Raw genomic sequence first — 13,766 nt, 5'->3', positions numbered from 1 at the left:
GTCCCACGACCTTTTGGATTCCAACCAGACAATCTACGGCTAGATAACCACAGCAGATGCGAATTAGATCCCGCTTACTGCGGCAATGCCGCTCTGTCGAGTTATAGCGGCTGTTTCCTGGTTGGCAATGGCATTGTTTTCACAACTGAAATTTAAATCACTGTAATTCAGACAATTTACACGAAATATTTATAAATAATGTACAAAACATTCCTCGTGATTTAGTGCATCTAGCAGTTAAAACCGGATCACAGTCCCTACAGCAGTTCCTGGGTTTATCCTGCATATACAGACGGATGCGAGCAAGCGACTCTGATTTATATACAGGGTGAATCACCTACAACTTGCACTGCAAAATTTTTAAATGGAACAATGCCTATTGACATTAAGGAACTAAAATAAGGGTAAATTTGAATATTAATGGTGTCTGTCGCAGGATTCTACTGCCAGTCGTTTACGAGATATCCTATTTTGAAAAGTTCCCACAGCGACGCTTGTACACTACTGGCCATAAAAATTGCTACACCAAGAAGAAATGCAGATGATAAACGGGTATTCATTGGACAAATATATTATACTAGAACTGACATGTGATTACATGTTACGCAATTTGGGTACATAGATCCTGAGAAATCGGTACACAGAACAACCAACTCTGGCCATAATAACGGCCTTGATACGCCTGGGCATTGAGTCAAACAGAGCTTGGATGGCGTCTACAGGTACAGCTGCCCATGCAGCTTCAACACGATGACACAGTTCATCAAGAGTAGTGACTGCCGTATTGTGACGAGACGTTTTAAATTGGTGAGAGATCTGGAGAATGTGCTGGCCAGGGCAGCAGTCGAGCATTTTCTGTATCCAGAAATACCCGTACAGGACCTGCAACATGCGGTCGTGCATTATTCTGCTCAAATGTAGGTTTTCACAGGGGTCGAATGAAGGGTAGAGCCACGGGTCGTAACACATCTGAAATGTAACGTCCACTGTTCAAAGTGCCGTCAATGCGAACAAGAGGTGACCGAGACGTGTAACCAATGGCACCCCATACCATCACGCCAGGTGATGCGCCAGTATGGCGATGACGAATACACGCTTCCAATGTGCGTTCACCGCGATGTCGCCAAACACGGTTGCGACCATCATGATGCTGTAAACAGAACCTGGATTCATCCGAAAAAATGACGTTTTGCCATTCGTGCAACCAGGTTCGTCGTTGAGTACGCCATCGCAGGCGCTCGTGTCTGTGATGTAGCGTCAAGGGTAACCGCAGCCATGGTCTCCGAGCTGAGAGTCCATGCTGCTGCAAACGTCGCCGAATTGTCCGTGCAGATGGTTGTTGTCTTGCAAACGTCCCCATCTGTTGACTCAGGGATCGAGACGTGCCTGCACGATCCATTACAGCCATTTGGATAAAATACCTGTCATCTCGACTGCTAGTGATGGACGAGGCCGTAGGGATCCAGCACGGCGTTCCGTATTACCCTCCTGAACCCACCGATTCCATATTCTGCTAACAGTCATTGGATCTCGACCAATGCGAGCAGCAATGTCGCGATACGATAAAACGCAATCGCGACAGGCTACAATCCGACCTTTATCAAAGTCGGAAACGTGATGGTACGCATTTCTCCTCCTTACACGAGGCATGACAAAAACGTTTCACCAGGCAACGCGTGTCAGCTGCTGTTTGTGTATGAGAAATCGGTTGGAACTTTCCTCATGTCAGCAGGTTGTAGGTGTGCGCCAACCTTGTGTGAATGCTCTGAAAAGCTAATCATTTGCATATCAGAGCATCTTCTTCCTGTCGGTTAAATTTCGCGTCTGTAGCACGTCATCTTCGTGGTGTAGCATTTTAATGGCCAGAAGTGTACAATACCAGCGGTAGCTCACGCTAAAAAACAATACAAGTGATTACACTAATTATATGGATTTTGAGCCGTAACGAGACAGTACAGGCTGTGTTCAAAATGCTTCGAATCTGATGTGGAATGACTGCTGCACATGTGCTGGCATATCAGCGGAGATGTCCGAGCAGGCTGCAGTAATGCGTCATTGCGTATCATTGTGTGTAGTGGGTTTGTCCTTGTAGGCAGTATCTCTCAACTTTCCTCACAGAAAAAAGTAAACAAACGTCCAATCCGGGGAACGGGCCGGCCACGGTAGAGGTTATCTGCATACAATCCAACGATTTGGAAACAATTCGTCAAGACATGCAGTAGTACTCCGTGCGCAATTGGCTGGATGGCCATCATGTTGGTATCAAAGATTCCTTCTAATCTGCAGAGGAACTCTTCTAGCATCCATGGAAGACACGTCTGTTAGGAGGCTGCAATATTTGTGCGTGTTCAGTGTGCCATCTACAAAACGCAGGCCTATGAGGTGATGGTTCACTTTTCCGCACCTCATTTTTACACTCCATGGACGCTGATGATAATCGTTTCCATGCAGCTCTTGATGTAGAGATAGTGATAGTGATGGAACCTAAGTCGATGGAGAATGCATAAGACACTTCCCTGACTCATACCCCTTTCTCGTGCGATTGCTCGGGAGCTAACATGCGGATCAACTGCAACAGCAGCAAGAACATCAATTTACTCTCTTCTGTTGTTACTTGTTTCCTTCTGAACAGGGTGTTATACTACTATTTTCATGTAACTGGTTGAAATGGTTGATAAATAACTGCCGATATCGTTGACTTCTTCTGGAATATCTTGCCCCATACACTGTACAATAAGGAAGTGCATTCTTCCTACACTCTCCATACACCATGACCATGTCGCCTTTTTCTGCGTTGGTAAATCCATTCGTCCACTCACGACCTACTGCTGGAACTGTCACACACTAAATGACTAGCAAGTCGCAATGCACTCAAGGAACGCAAAAGCACACAGTAAGCAAACATAACAACATTGCACGTAGCAACTACGCAGGTTGAACGGCACAAACAAGTGTGTGTGGGTGAGAGGGGGGGGGGGGGGGTGGGACTTTTCAAAATACGATACCTCGTAAACGACTGGCACTAGAACCCTGCAACAAACGCCACTGACATTCAAATTTATCCTACTTTTAGTTTGTTACTGTCAGTAGGCACAGTTGCATTTAAAAGTGTATGTTTGCACATAAAATAGATTTTCTAAGTATTATTACAATCTGTTTCTTGGCTAACAATACGAGCCCCTGACTACCAATCCATTATGTGAGAACCGCACAACAAAAGCACTTTTCATTTCCGAATTACCGGCGGTACAAGTTTCAGGTATTCACCCTGTATTATATAGATATGTGACGATAAAATTTTTATTTGATAAGAAGCGTAATGTTTATATCTTTTGTCAGTAATTACATTGTATTCCATGATGATGATGATGAGTCCCATACTCCTTTACATAGCGTAGGGGAGAGACGCGGGAGACCCGCGCCGCCTTGCTAGGCAAGGTCCTGGTGTAGGTGGTTTGCCATTGCCTTCCTCCGACCGTAATTGGGATGAATGATGATTATAAGACGACACAACAACACCCAGTATTCCATAATGTAACAAAATATTTTGATGTCATACAATCATGACAAAAAAAGGAAAAAACGTAAGTTTTATTTCAACACTTGACCACTAAAAAATGGAACTTTGTTCTTAATCACAACACTACCAATTCACTTGATTTTATGCCGTGCAAGCAGGCTATTGAGGTGGTGTCAGAAATATGACAGTCATTTTCTCGAAACGACTGAGTGTTAGCACCTAAAAGTCGAAATAGGTGATCCCTTACTTTGAGCTTTTCACCCTGCACGTTTTGAATGCGGCGGGTTCCCCTTGTCAGACAGCAGTGACACGCGAAAGAAGCCGGGTGCGTCCAGTTCAGAGGGTCTGCCCTGATCTTCTGTTTGCTTTATTCAATCACGGGAGACCTCACTCGAACGTGTTGATGGCTGGACGGCGTCTCAACAGCTGTCCTCCCAAAACGGGGTGCGGTCTCTTGACCACTAGGCGCTGCCTCATTCGGTATTACAACACACAGTGCTTCAAATACGTTTCCATTATTTTGTAAATATTTTACTATACAACCACGAAACTCATTATTACATTACACTTAATTAGTAGGATACGACAACCATAGGTATTTTGTTATGCCATCATATGATGAAGGGCAATGCAGAAATCGTTGTCCATGATTCTGATGCCGTAGGTTTCTCCTTTCCTTGGTGATGGCTACGTTGATCAAAAATATGTGGACATCCTTACGTAATGCGCAGTTTGACCTCTAGATGTCATGAGAGGCGGTAGAAAAGGAGGCAGGAAGTACAGTGTTATCAATAAGGCACGCAGCAACAGTATAATGGGTCGGGGAGCAGAGCTCAGTAACTTCGAACATAAATTACCTATCAAGAACACTTCTACCCTTAAAACTGACCAAGTCGGCCGTTGGTGATGTTACTGCGAAGTGGAAACGCGAGGGAACATCCGCAGCTAAGCTGAGACTGGGCCGACAGAAACCGTCAAGTGTGGAGGAGGGTGGTTGTAAAAAGTCGCACAAAATCAACCGAAAGAGTCATCCGTGAGTTCCAAAGGGCTTCCAGCAGTCCAGCTAGCACAAAAACTGTGCGTAGCGAGTTGAAAACAATGGGGTACAATGATGTAGCAGTTCCTCATAAAAAGTTACTTTCCTGTACTCAATAACTCAGTTGTCTGTTTGTGTGTATGATGCACCTCTGCCTTTGAGGTTATGTGGATCATCTTACTGTTGACTCGGCCTTATGGCTATGCCATAGCATTTATACGGATCATTTTACTTTTGACTAAGCGTTACGGGTCCGTTTGTCTTTTCACGCGATATGTAACACGTGTTATTACTTCTTCCGGGGAAGACAGGTTTATGTCTGTCGAAACGTAGGTAACGTTTGAATAAACTTTTGACGTACAACTGGTTGTCTGTATAATTCCCACTGTATCCATTATTCTACACTTGCTGACTGCTGCTATGTTCCAAGATTTTCATGCCAAGCAAACTTTCATGCTGTATAAGTGGCAAATACTAAACGAAATGCCAATGCCTAATGCAGAAATAAACTACAGCAAAAAAGTCTGATTGAATCAGAGAATGTAAGACTTTGTCCAATAGCTGTGTAGTGTAAGGTCATGATTTTAGAATCTGAGATAATTGCTCACAAAGAGAAATATAAAGTCTGTGATGTTTTACGAATTCGATTCAACAACATACAGGGTGAAGCGAAATTCGCGCACTCGGGCTTCGCAGCGCGACTCCTCACATGCCAGCGATAGCGATAAAAAAATGACTGTCACAAAATTTCGTCCGGTGAGTACATCCGGCAGAAAAAGGACGTTAAATCTGGCAACACTGTAACCACATGTACAGTAACTAGCTCTCTCAAGCCATAAGTTTGTCCTGTACAGGTGGTGCAGTGGATAGAGTTTTGGGTTAGCATGCAGGAGGTCGAGGGTTCGATCCTGGGTTCAAGAATATGTTTTTATTTGGTAAATGTAGTCCAAGTGGTACGGTATCTGGCATCGTAATCGTCAACAGCGGTTGCAGCGGGTCCTCTAGAAAACATTTGCACTTCCATACGACAATCGTAGAAATGGATCATGGTCAGCTTTGAAAGATACCCTTTCCACGTCGTGCGCTCGAATTTATTCGCACCGCTTCCTCTACTAGAAGCGATACTTGTTTTCTTTGTACGCTCCTATAAGGGTCACGTAGATTAGTACCAACTATTACTCTTGCCTCCTTCAGGTCCACTACATTTCGTTAGGACCTTACGTTAACAGTAGCACTAGCAACGTGCTTTGCGAATAATGTCCAAACTCGGTTACTGTTTGTATGTGTTATCACCATGCTCCATTAATTGTTTCAACTGTCGTATTTCTTATTTGTCTAACCACGTATTTGTTGTGTTCTGCGATACAAAATGTAAATTCAGGGTACGCGTGACATAAGAAACGGTATATATTACAGTATGAAATGTCAGAATGAAATTAGCAAATAAAAAAAATGCACTCCAACCCTAGATTGATCCCTCGACCTCCTGCATGCTCACCCAAAACCCTATCCACTGCGCCAACTGTGCAGCACGATTAACACGTGCTATCAGAAATAGTTACCATACGTGTTATTACAGTGTTGGTAGATTGGCACTCTTTAACGTCCTTTTTATGCCGGATATACTCGTCACAGGAAACTTTGTGACAGGCATTTTTTTATCGCTGGCATGTGACGAGTCACGCTGCGAAGTCCCAGTGTGCGAATTTCGCTTCACCCTGTATATATTAATGAATTCTTTCAGTGCGTCATGGGGCCTCGCGAGATTAGCCGAGCGGTCTCAAGCGCTACAGTCACGTACTGTGCGGCTGGTCCCGGCGGAGGTTCGAGTCCTCCGTCGGGCATGCGTGTGTGTGTGTTTGTCCTTAGGATAATTTAGGTTAAGTAGTGTGTAAGCTTAGGGACTGATGACCTTAGCAGTTAAGTCCCATAAGATTTCACACACATTTGAACATTTTTTGAGTGCGTCATGGTACATTGATATTTATGGTTCAAAACATCACAATTCCAGAGATATTTATTATTAATAGTTTTCAGCCTACTACGCCATCTTCAAGTGACAAATAGCGAACGTGCGTGCAGAAGCTTAAGTAGAGAGGTTTTAAAGAGCAAAGAGAGTCTTTGGTTATAACAGCATGCAGGAAATATCGCACAGAGGGCTCTAAACTAGTGTCAAATATGAAAAAAATATTATAACTTCTTTCATTTATCAAGTAGTGGGTAATATTTTACTTGCTACATTGTGGTTCAAGCACACAGGGCATGCAGACGTTAAGAGTCAGAAATAAATCACTTTGTAGTAGTCACTGTTCCAGAAACTCGTGGACGCTACACTAAGTAAACGGAGTATTACCAAAACAAGCAGGACTGTAAGAACTAGAGTGATTAATCTTAAGTGTGTGACACATGACGTAATAGAATTTGGTAAGTTTTTGGATTTAGGGTAGTGCAAGTCACATAGTGTAATTATCTAACTCATTCATGTCTAGAGTGCCGGCCGTTGTGACCGAGCGGTTCTAGGCGCTTCAGTCCGGAAACGCGCTGCTGCTACGGTCGCAGGTTCGAATTCTGCCTCGGGATCGATGTGTTTGCTGTCCTTAGGTTAGTTAGGTTTAAGTAGTTCTAAGTCCAGGGGACTGATGACCTCAGATGTTAAGTCCCATAGTGCTCAGAGTCTTTAGAGCCTGTCGACAGCGAGGCTGTCACAAAGTGCATCAAGAGTGGTGGTTCAGTCCATGTTACTGAAGAGCCAGGATGATGATCCCCTACAATAACCTAACCTTCCTTACCCTAACCTATCCAAGAATTCCTACCCAACACTTATCATAGTCAATCCTCTATTACTCTTCCCTACCCAACTTTACCCTAACCATCACTACCTTGTTGTTGTTGTTGTTGGTGTGGTCTTCAGTCCTGAGACTGGTTTGATGCAGCTCTCCATGCTACTCTATCCTGTGCAAGCTTCTTCATCTCCCAGTACCTACAGCAACCTACATCCTTCTGAATCTGTTTAGTGCATTCATCTCATGGTCTCCCTCTACGATTTTTACCCTCCACGCTCCCCTCCAGTACTAAATTGGTGATCCCTTGCTGCCTCAGAACATGCCCTACCAACCGATCCCTTCTTCTTGTCAAGTTGTGCCACAAACTCCTCTTCTCCCCAATTCTATTCAGTAGCTCCTCATTAGTTATGTGATCTACCCATCTAATCTTCAGCATTCTTCTGTAGCACCACATTTCGAAAGCTTCTATTCTCTTCTTGTCTAAACTATTTATCGTCCATGTTTCACTTCCATACATGACTACACTCCATACAAATACTTTCAGAAACGACTTCCTGACACTTAAATCAATACTCGATGTTAACAAATTGCTCTTATTCAGAAACGCTTTCTTGCCATTGCCAGTCTACATTTTATATCCTCTCTACTTCGACCATCATCAGTTATTTTGCTCCCCAAATAGCAAAACTTGAAGCGTTTCATTTCCTAATCTAATTCCCTCAGCATCACGTGACTTAATTCGACTACATTCCATTATCCTCGTTTTGCTTTTGTTGATGTTCATCTTATACCCTCCTTTCAAGACACTGTCCATTCCGTTCAACTGCTCTTCCAAGCCCTTTGCTTTCTCTGACAGAATTACAATGTCATCGGCAAACCTCAAAGTTTTTATTTCTTCTCCATGGATCTTAATACCTACTCCGAAGTTTTCTTTTCTTTCTTTTACTGCTTGCTCAATATACAGATTGAATAACATTGGGGAGACGCTACAACCCTGTCTCACTCCCTTCCCAACCACTGCTTCCCTTTCATGCCCCTCGACCCTTATAACTGCCATCTGGTTTCTGTACAAATTGTAAATAGCCTTTAGTTCCCTGTATTTTACTCCTGCCACCTTCAGAATTTGAAAGAGAGTATTCCAGTCAACATTGTCAAAAGCTTTCTCTAAATCTACAAATGCTAGAAACGTAGGTTTGCCTTTCCTTAATCTTTCTTCTAAGATACCGTATGCTATTCTATACCACCTTACCTTGCTCTACCCTAACGTACACTCCCCCTCCCAGAGAGCACCAAAGAGGCTGACAGACTTCACACCAACATCTTGCACCATCAGCAGCCACTGAGCGTCCTCATTCCATGAACGTACACCCCAGGAATTTAAGACAGTGCAATGACGTAGTCTGGAGATCAACAACTGTACAGCACACAACCACCTCTCCTCCCTTTATCGTTAAATTCTACCAATGACATTTCTTCCCACCTCGAGAAGTAAGTATGCTCCTTCTTGAAATAGCTCCATCAGACAGTGGCACTTTAGCGACAACTCTGTTACAGGATTTTTGGGAGATTTACGAGCAAATTGCAAACGTAACTTCAATAAACTGCTCCATATGCAGTACAGAGTAAAGTATTGTTTTCTTATAGAGCTAGATAAGGGTAGATAGATGAATCTTAACTCCGTCTACGGCAGAGTACTATGTATACCATAGTGTGGGTCAGTAATAACGTGAGCTTTCACATTGCATAATGTGATACCAAATGGAATTCAGTGCGACTCGGTAAGGCCTTCTGCTGGAATGCCGCCAATGCTCGACAGTCGTAGGACACACAGAGGTACCTCCGTCTGGCCACCTCTGGAAACTCCAGGCAGTCAGAGGCAACTGACCGAGCCCTCGCCAAGATATCTGTAAGCTCGGTCACGCAAATAACATATGTTTAGGGAAAAAGAGAGCGAGATAGATATATAGAGAGATAGAGAGAGAGGTGTGTGAGTGCGTGCCCGCGCTCGTGCGCATGTGTGTGTGTGTATGTGTGTGTGTGTGTGTGTATGTGTGTGTGTGTGTGTGTGTGTATGTGTAACCTACATATTACGGTGTAGGTTATCAAAAACACGTTGAGGACTGACAAATTTAAATACCTAACGACAAAATTTGATTTTATATCGTTATTTGGAGCTAAACTATTCCATTGTATTAACGATTTTTAGGTTAGGATCGTCCGTTTGCAACTGATTAGGGGCAGTATTTGTTTTGCCATACGTGCTTCGCTTCAGTTGATTGGGGTACCATGCACGAGTGGCTGAGAGCGCCGCCATTGCTGTACACGTGTTCTTGCTGAACTGATGGTAAAGCTGTTGTTCTGTCTGCGTTGCTAAACAAAGATTTTAGCTCAGGACACAAGCTGCACACGCGCTCTTCCACATGTTTCAGCAAGCAGACGTAACACGTGTAGAACAATATCAGCCCACTCGGCCACTGAGGCGTAACTCGTCTGATAAAACAAATATTGCCTTTATTCGGTTGCTAACAAACGTTACTAACCTAAAAAACATAAATGTAATATTAGTAACAACTGAGGACTGACAGATCAACAACATTAAAGGTGTAAACTATTCCACCTGATTGAAAGAAAGTAAATGAAACAGCGAATATAGACCGCAGTAGCTGAATAAATGCCGTGACTGAAGGCCTGAAAAGACGCTTTGTACCGTTACCACTGTCGTGTTCATCATGAAAGCACTACTGAAGACGTGATTTCCTTATTGGGATAATGCCAAATTCGTCGTCATCTGTGACGATTTTGTTGTTACTGTTGTTGTGGTCTTCAGTCCAGAGACAGGTTTGGTGCAGCTCTCCATGCTACTCTATCCTGTGCAAGGTTCTTCATCTCCCAGTAACTACTGCAACCTACATCCTTCTGAACCTGTTTAGTGTATTCATCTCTTGGCCTCCCTCTACGATTTTTACCCTCCACGCTGCCCTCCAATACTAAATTGGTGATCCCTTGATGCCTCAGAATACGCCGTACCAACCGATCCCTTCTTCTAGTCAAGTTGTGCCACAAACTCCTCTTCTCCCCAATTCTATTCAGTAACTCCTCATTAGTTATGTGATGTACCCATCTAATCTTCAGCATTCTTCTGTAGCACCACATTTCGAAAGCTTCTATTCTCTTCTTGTCTAAGCTATTTATCGTCCACGTTTCACTTCCATACAGGGCTACACTCCACACAAAAACTTTCAGAAAAGACTTCCTCACACTTAAATCTATACTCGATGTTAACAAATTTCTCTTCTTCAGAGCCGGCCTGAGTGGACGAGCGGTTCTAGGCGCTACAGTCGGGAGCCGCGCGACCGCTACGGTCGCAGGTTCGAATCCTGCCTCGGGCATGGATGTGTGTGATGTCCTTAGGTTAGTTAGGTTTAAGTAGTTCTAAGTTCTAGGGGACTGATGACCTCAGAAGTTAAGTCCCATAGTGCTCAGAGCCATTTGAACCATTTTTTTCTTCTTCAGAAATGCTTTATTGCCATTGCCAGTCTACATTTTATATCCGCTCTACTTCGACCATCATCAGTTATTTTGCTCCCCAAATAGCAAACTCATTTACTACTTTAAGCGTCTCATTTCCTAATCTAATTCCTGCAGCATCACCCGATTTAATTCGACTACATTCCATTATTCTCGTTTTGCTTTTGTTGATGTTCATATTATATCCTCCTTTCAAGAACATTAACAATTACCGCCCAATTTGGAGCAAGCGTAAGGACGACTGAGATCACTAGATGAAATGCGAAGTACTCGTAATTATAAAATCTTCACTGCTAGTTGGAAGCAGATTGTCTGGCGTGGTCAATAAGAAAATACACCATACAGCAAGAAACTGATTCGTCGGTCGGGTCGCACGGTTCGTTTGCACCATCGGCGGTCGAGGCCACGCTCCGTTCCGCGGTACGAGAGGTTTGGCTGCGGCAGCTGTGGGGCGAGTATTTAGCGTCAGTCGATGCACTTCCCATCCTACCACCCACTAACCTCAAGGGTCCTCGTATTAGCGGCACAAATCCTTTCTAGTGCACTACTTTTGCTGTGTCAGTAAATCCAGTATTTCTTCCGCTACTGCGTTTCGCAGATAAAATGTTGTCCAGGACGGTGTTTTCTCTGACGACACTTGAAGTAGCAGCTAGAATTGGACCCCTGCCTTAAAGGAGTAGGACGTCAAACGGACCGACTTCGAGAAGGAGAGGCACCACAGGACATTTTAATTTGCACTGTCTATATTTTTACAAATAAATTCATAAAACTTTGTCAGCATGACCAGGAAGGATTCAGGATTCACACTCATAGCAGTTGAAGTTCAAAAACACGAAAAAATAATATTTTTTAAATGTGAAATTTCATGATTTGTTGACTGCAGTTGTTGCTATAGGTACACTTTCCTTCATAAGTAAGAGAGATTCTTCGATGAATTTTGCACAGCATACAAACCATACTTACAGGTGTATGAAACTCTAGAATTTATTTAATCTATGGAAAAGTGAATGTGGTGTTATGTTTTAAACTTCTTGTTTAGAGAAAACTCGAATTTTATAGTTCAAAAAATGGTTCAAATGGCTCTGAGCACTATGGGACTTAACATCTGAGGTCATCAGTCCCCTACAACTTAGAACTACTCAAACCTAACTAACCTAAGGACATCACACACATCCATGCCCGAGGCAGGATTCGAACCTGCGACCGGAGCGGTCGCGCGGTTCCAAACTGATGCGCCTAGAACCGCTCGGCCACACCGGCCGGCAATTGTATAGTTAATTATCTCAATTTTTACCACAGTTTTAAACAGATTTGGGAAATTCTAGAGCTTCATACGCCTGTGAGTATGGTTTGCATGCTGTGCAAAATTCATCGAAGAATCTCTCTTACTTCTGAAGAAAAGTGTACCTACAGCAACAAATGCAGCCAATACCAAGCGAGAAAAATGATGAAATTTCACATGTAAAAAAAAATTTGTTTTGTTATGTTTTTGAACTTCCTCTGCTATGAGTGTGAATCCTGAATCCTTCCTGGTCATGCTAACAAAGTTTTATGAATTTATTTGTGAAAGTATAGACAGTGTAAATTAAAATGTCCTGTGGTGCCTCTCCTGCTCCAAGTCGGCCCGTTTCACGTCCTACCCCCCTTAAATGTGGCTCTACCAACAAACCAGGTTGGCACCCACTGCAAGTTGGCAGAGTCCAGGACGACGGTAGATTAACATAGCTCCACAAAAAGCAACGATTTGACAACAGAAACTCAATAAAAATCGTATTCAGTCACGAGAACAGGTCGTCGTGGTTATCAGCTGCCAGTGATGAGTCGCAGTCTTCCTGCAGCATTCCGAGCGCAACATGTATTGACAGATGAACGGATACCTTAGAACACTGCCAGAATTGTGATAGAACAAGGAGGAAAAGGAAAAAGCCAGTGTCAGGGTATAAGAGATAAGCTTCTTGCAGCGGTGTACCGTAGGTCTCTAGAAGAGCGTAGCGTTCCAAAGGATTGGAAAAGGGCACAGGTCATCTCCGTTTTCAAGAAGGGACGTCGAACAGATGTGCAGAACTATAGACCTATATCTCTAACGTCTATCAGTTGTAGAATTTTCGAACACGTATTATGTTCGAGTATAATGACTTTTCTGGAGACTAGAAACCTACTCTGTAGGAATCAGCATGGGTTTCGAAAAAGACGTTCGTGTGAAACCCAGCTCGCGCTATTCGTCCACGAGACTCAGAGGATCATAGACATGGGTTCCCAGGTAGATGCCGTGTTTCTTGACTTCCGCAAGGCGTTCGATACAGTTCCCGACAGTCGTCTAATGAACAAAGTAAGAGCATATGGACTATCAGACCAATTGTGTGATTGGATTGAAGAGTTCCTAGATAACAGAACGCAGCATGTCATTCTCAATGGAGAGAAGTCTTCCGAAGTAAGAGTGATTTCAGGTGTGCCGCAGGGGAGTGTCGTAGGACCGTTGCTATTCACAATATACATAAATGACCTCGTGGATGACATCGGAAGTTCACTGAGGCTTTTTGCGGATGATGCTGTGGTATATCGAAAGGTTGTAACAATGGAAAATTGTACTGAAATGCAGGAGGATCTGCAGCGAATTGACGCATGGTGCAGGGAATGGCAATTGAATCTCAATGTAGACAAGTGTAATGTGCTCCGAATACATGGAAAGAAAGATCCCTTATCATTCAGCTACAACATAGCAGGTCAGGAACTGGAAGCAGTTAATTCCATAAATTATCTGGGAGTACGCATTAGGAGTGATTTAAAATGGAATGGTCATATAAATTTGATCGTTGGTAAAGCAGATGCCAGACTGAGATTCATTGGAAGAATCCTAAGGAAATGCAATCCGAAAACAAAAGAAATAGGTTACAGTACA

General features: G+C 43.3%; 1 protein-coding gene across 1 annotated transcript in view; it reads right to left on the bottom strand.

Annotated features, from left to right (window-relative positions):
* Window positions 1-13,766, bottom strand: part of LOC124622801 — a 234,137-nt gene that overhangs the window by 219,684 nt on the left and 687 nt on the right. The gene's annotated exons all lie outside the window — the stretch shown is intronic.

The sequence above is a fragment of the Schistocerca americana genome, chromosome 7 (assembly GCF_021461395.2).
Source record: "Schistocerca americana isolate TAMUIC-IGC-003095 chromosome 7, iqSchAmer2.1, whole genome shotgun sequence".
Lineage (NCBI taxonomy): Eukaryota > Metazoa > Arthropoda > Insecta > Orthoptera > Acrididae > Schistocerca > Schistocerca americana.
This window is presented reverse-complemented; position numbering and strand designations above follow the sequence as displayed.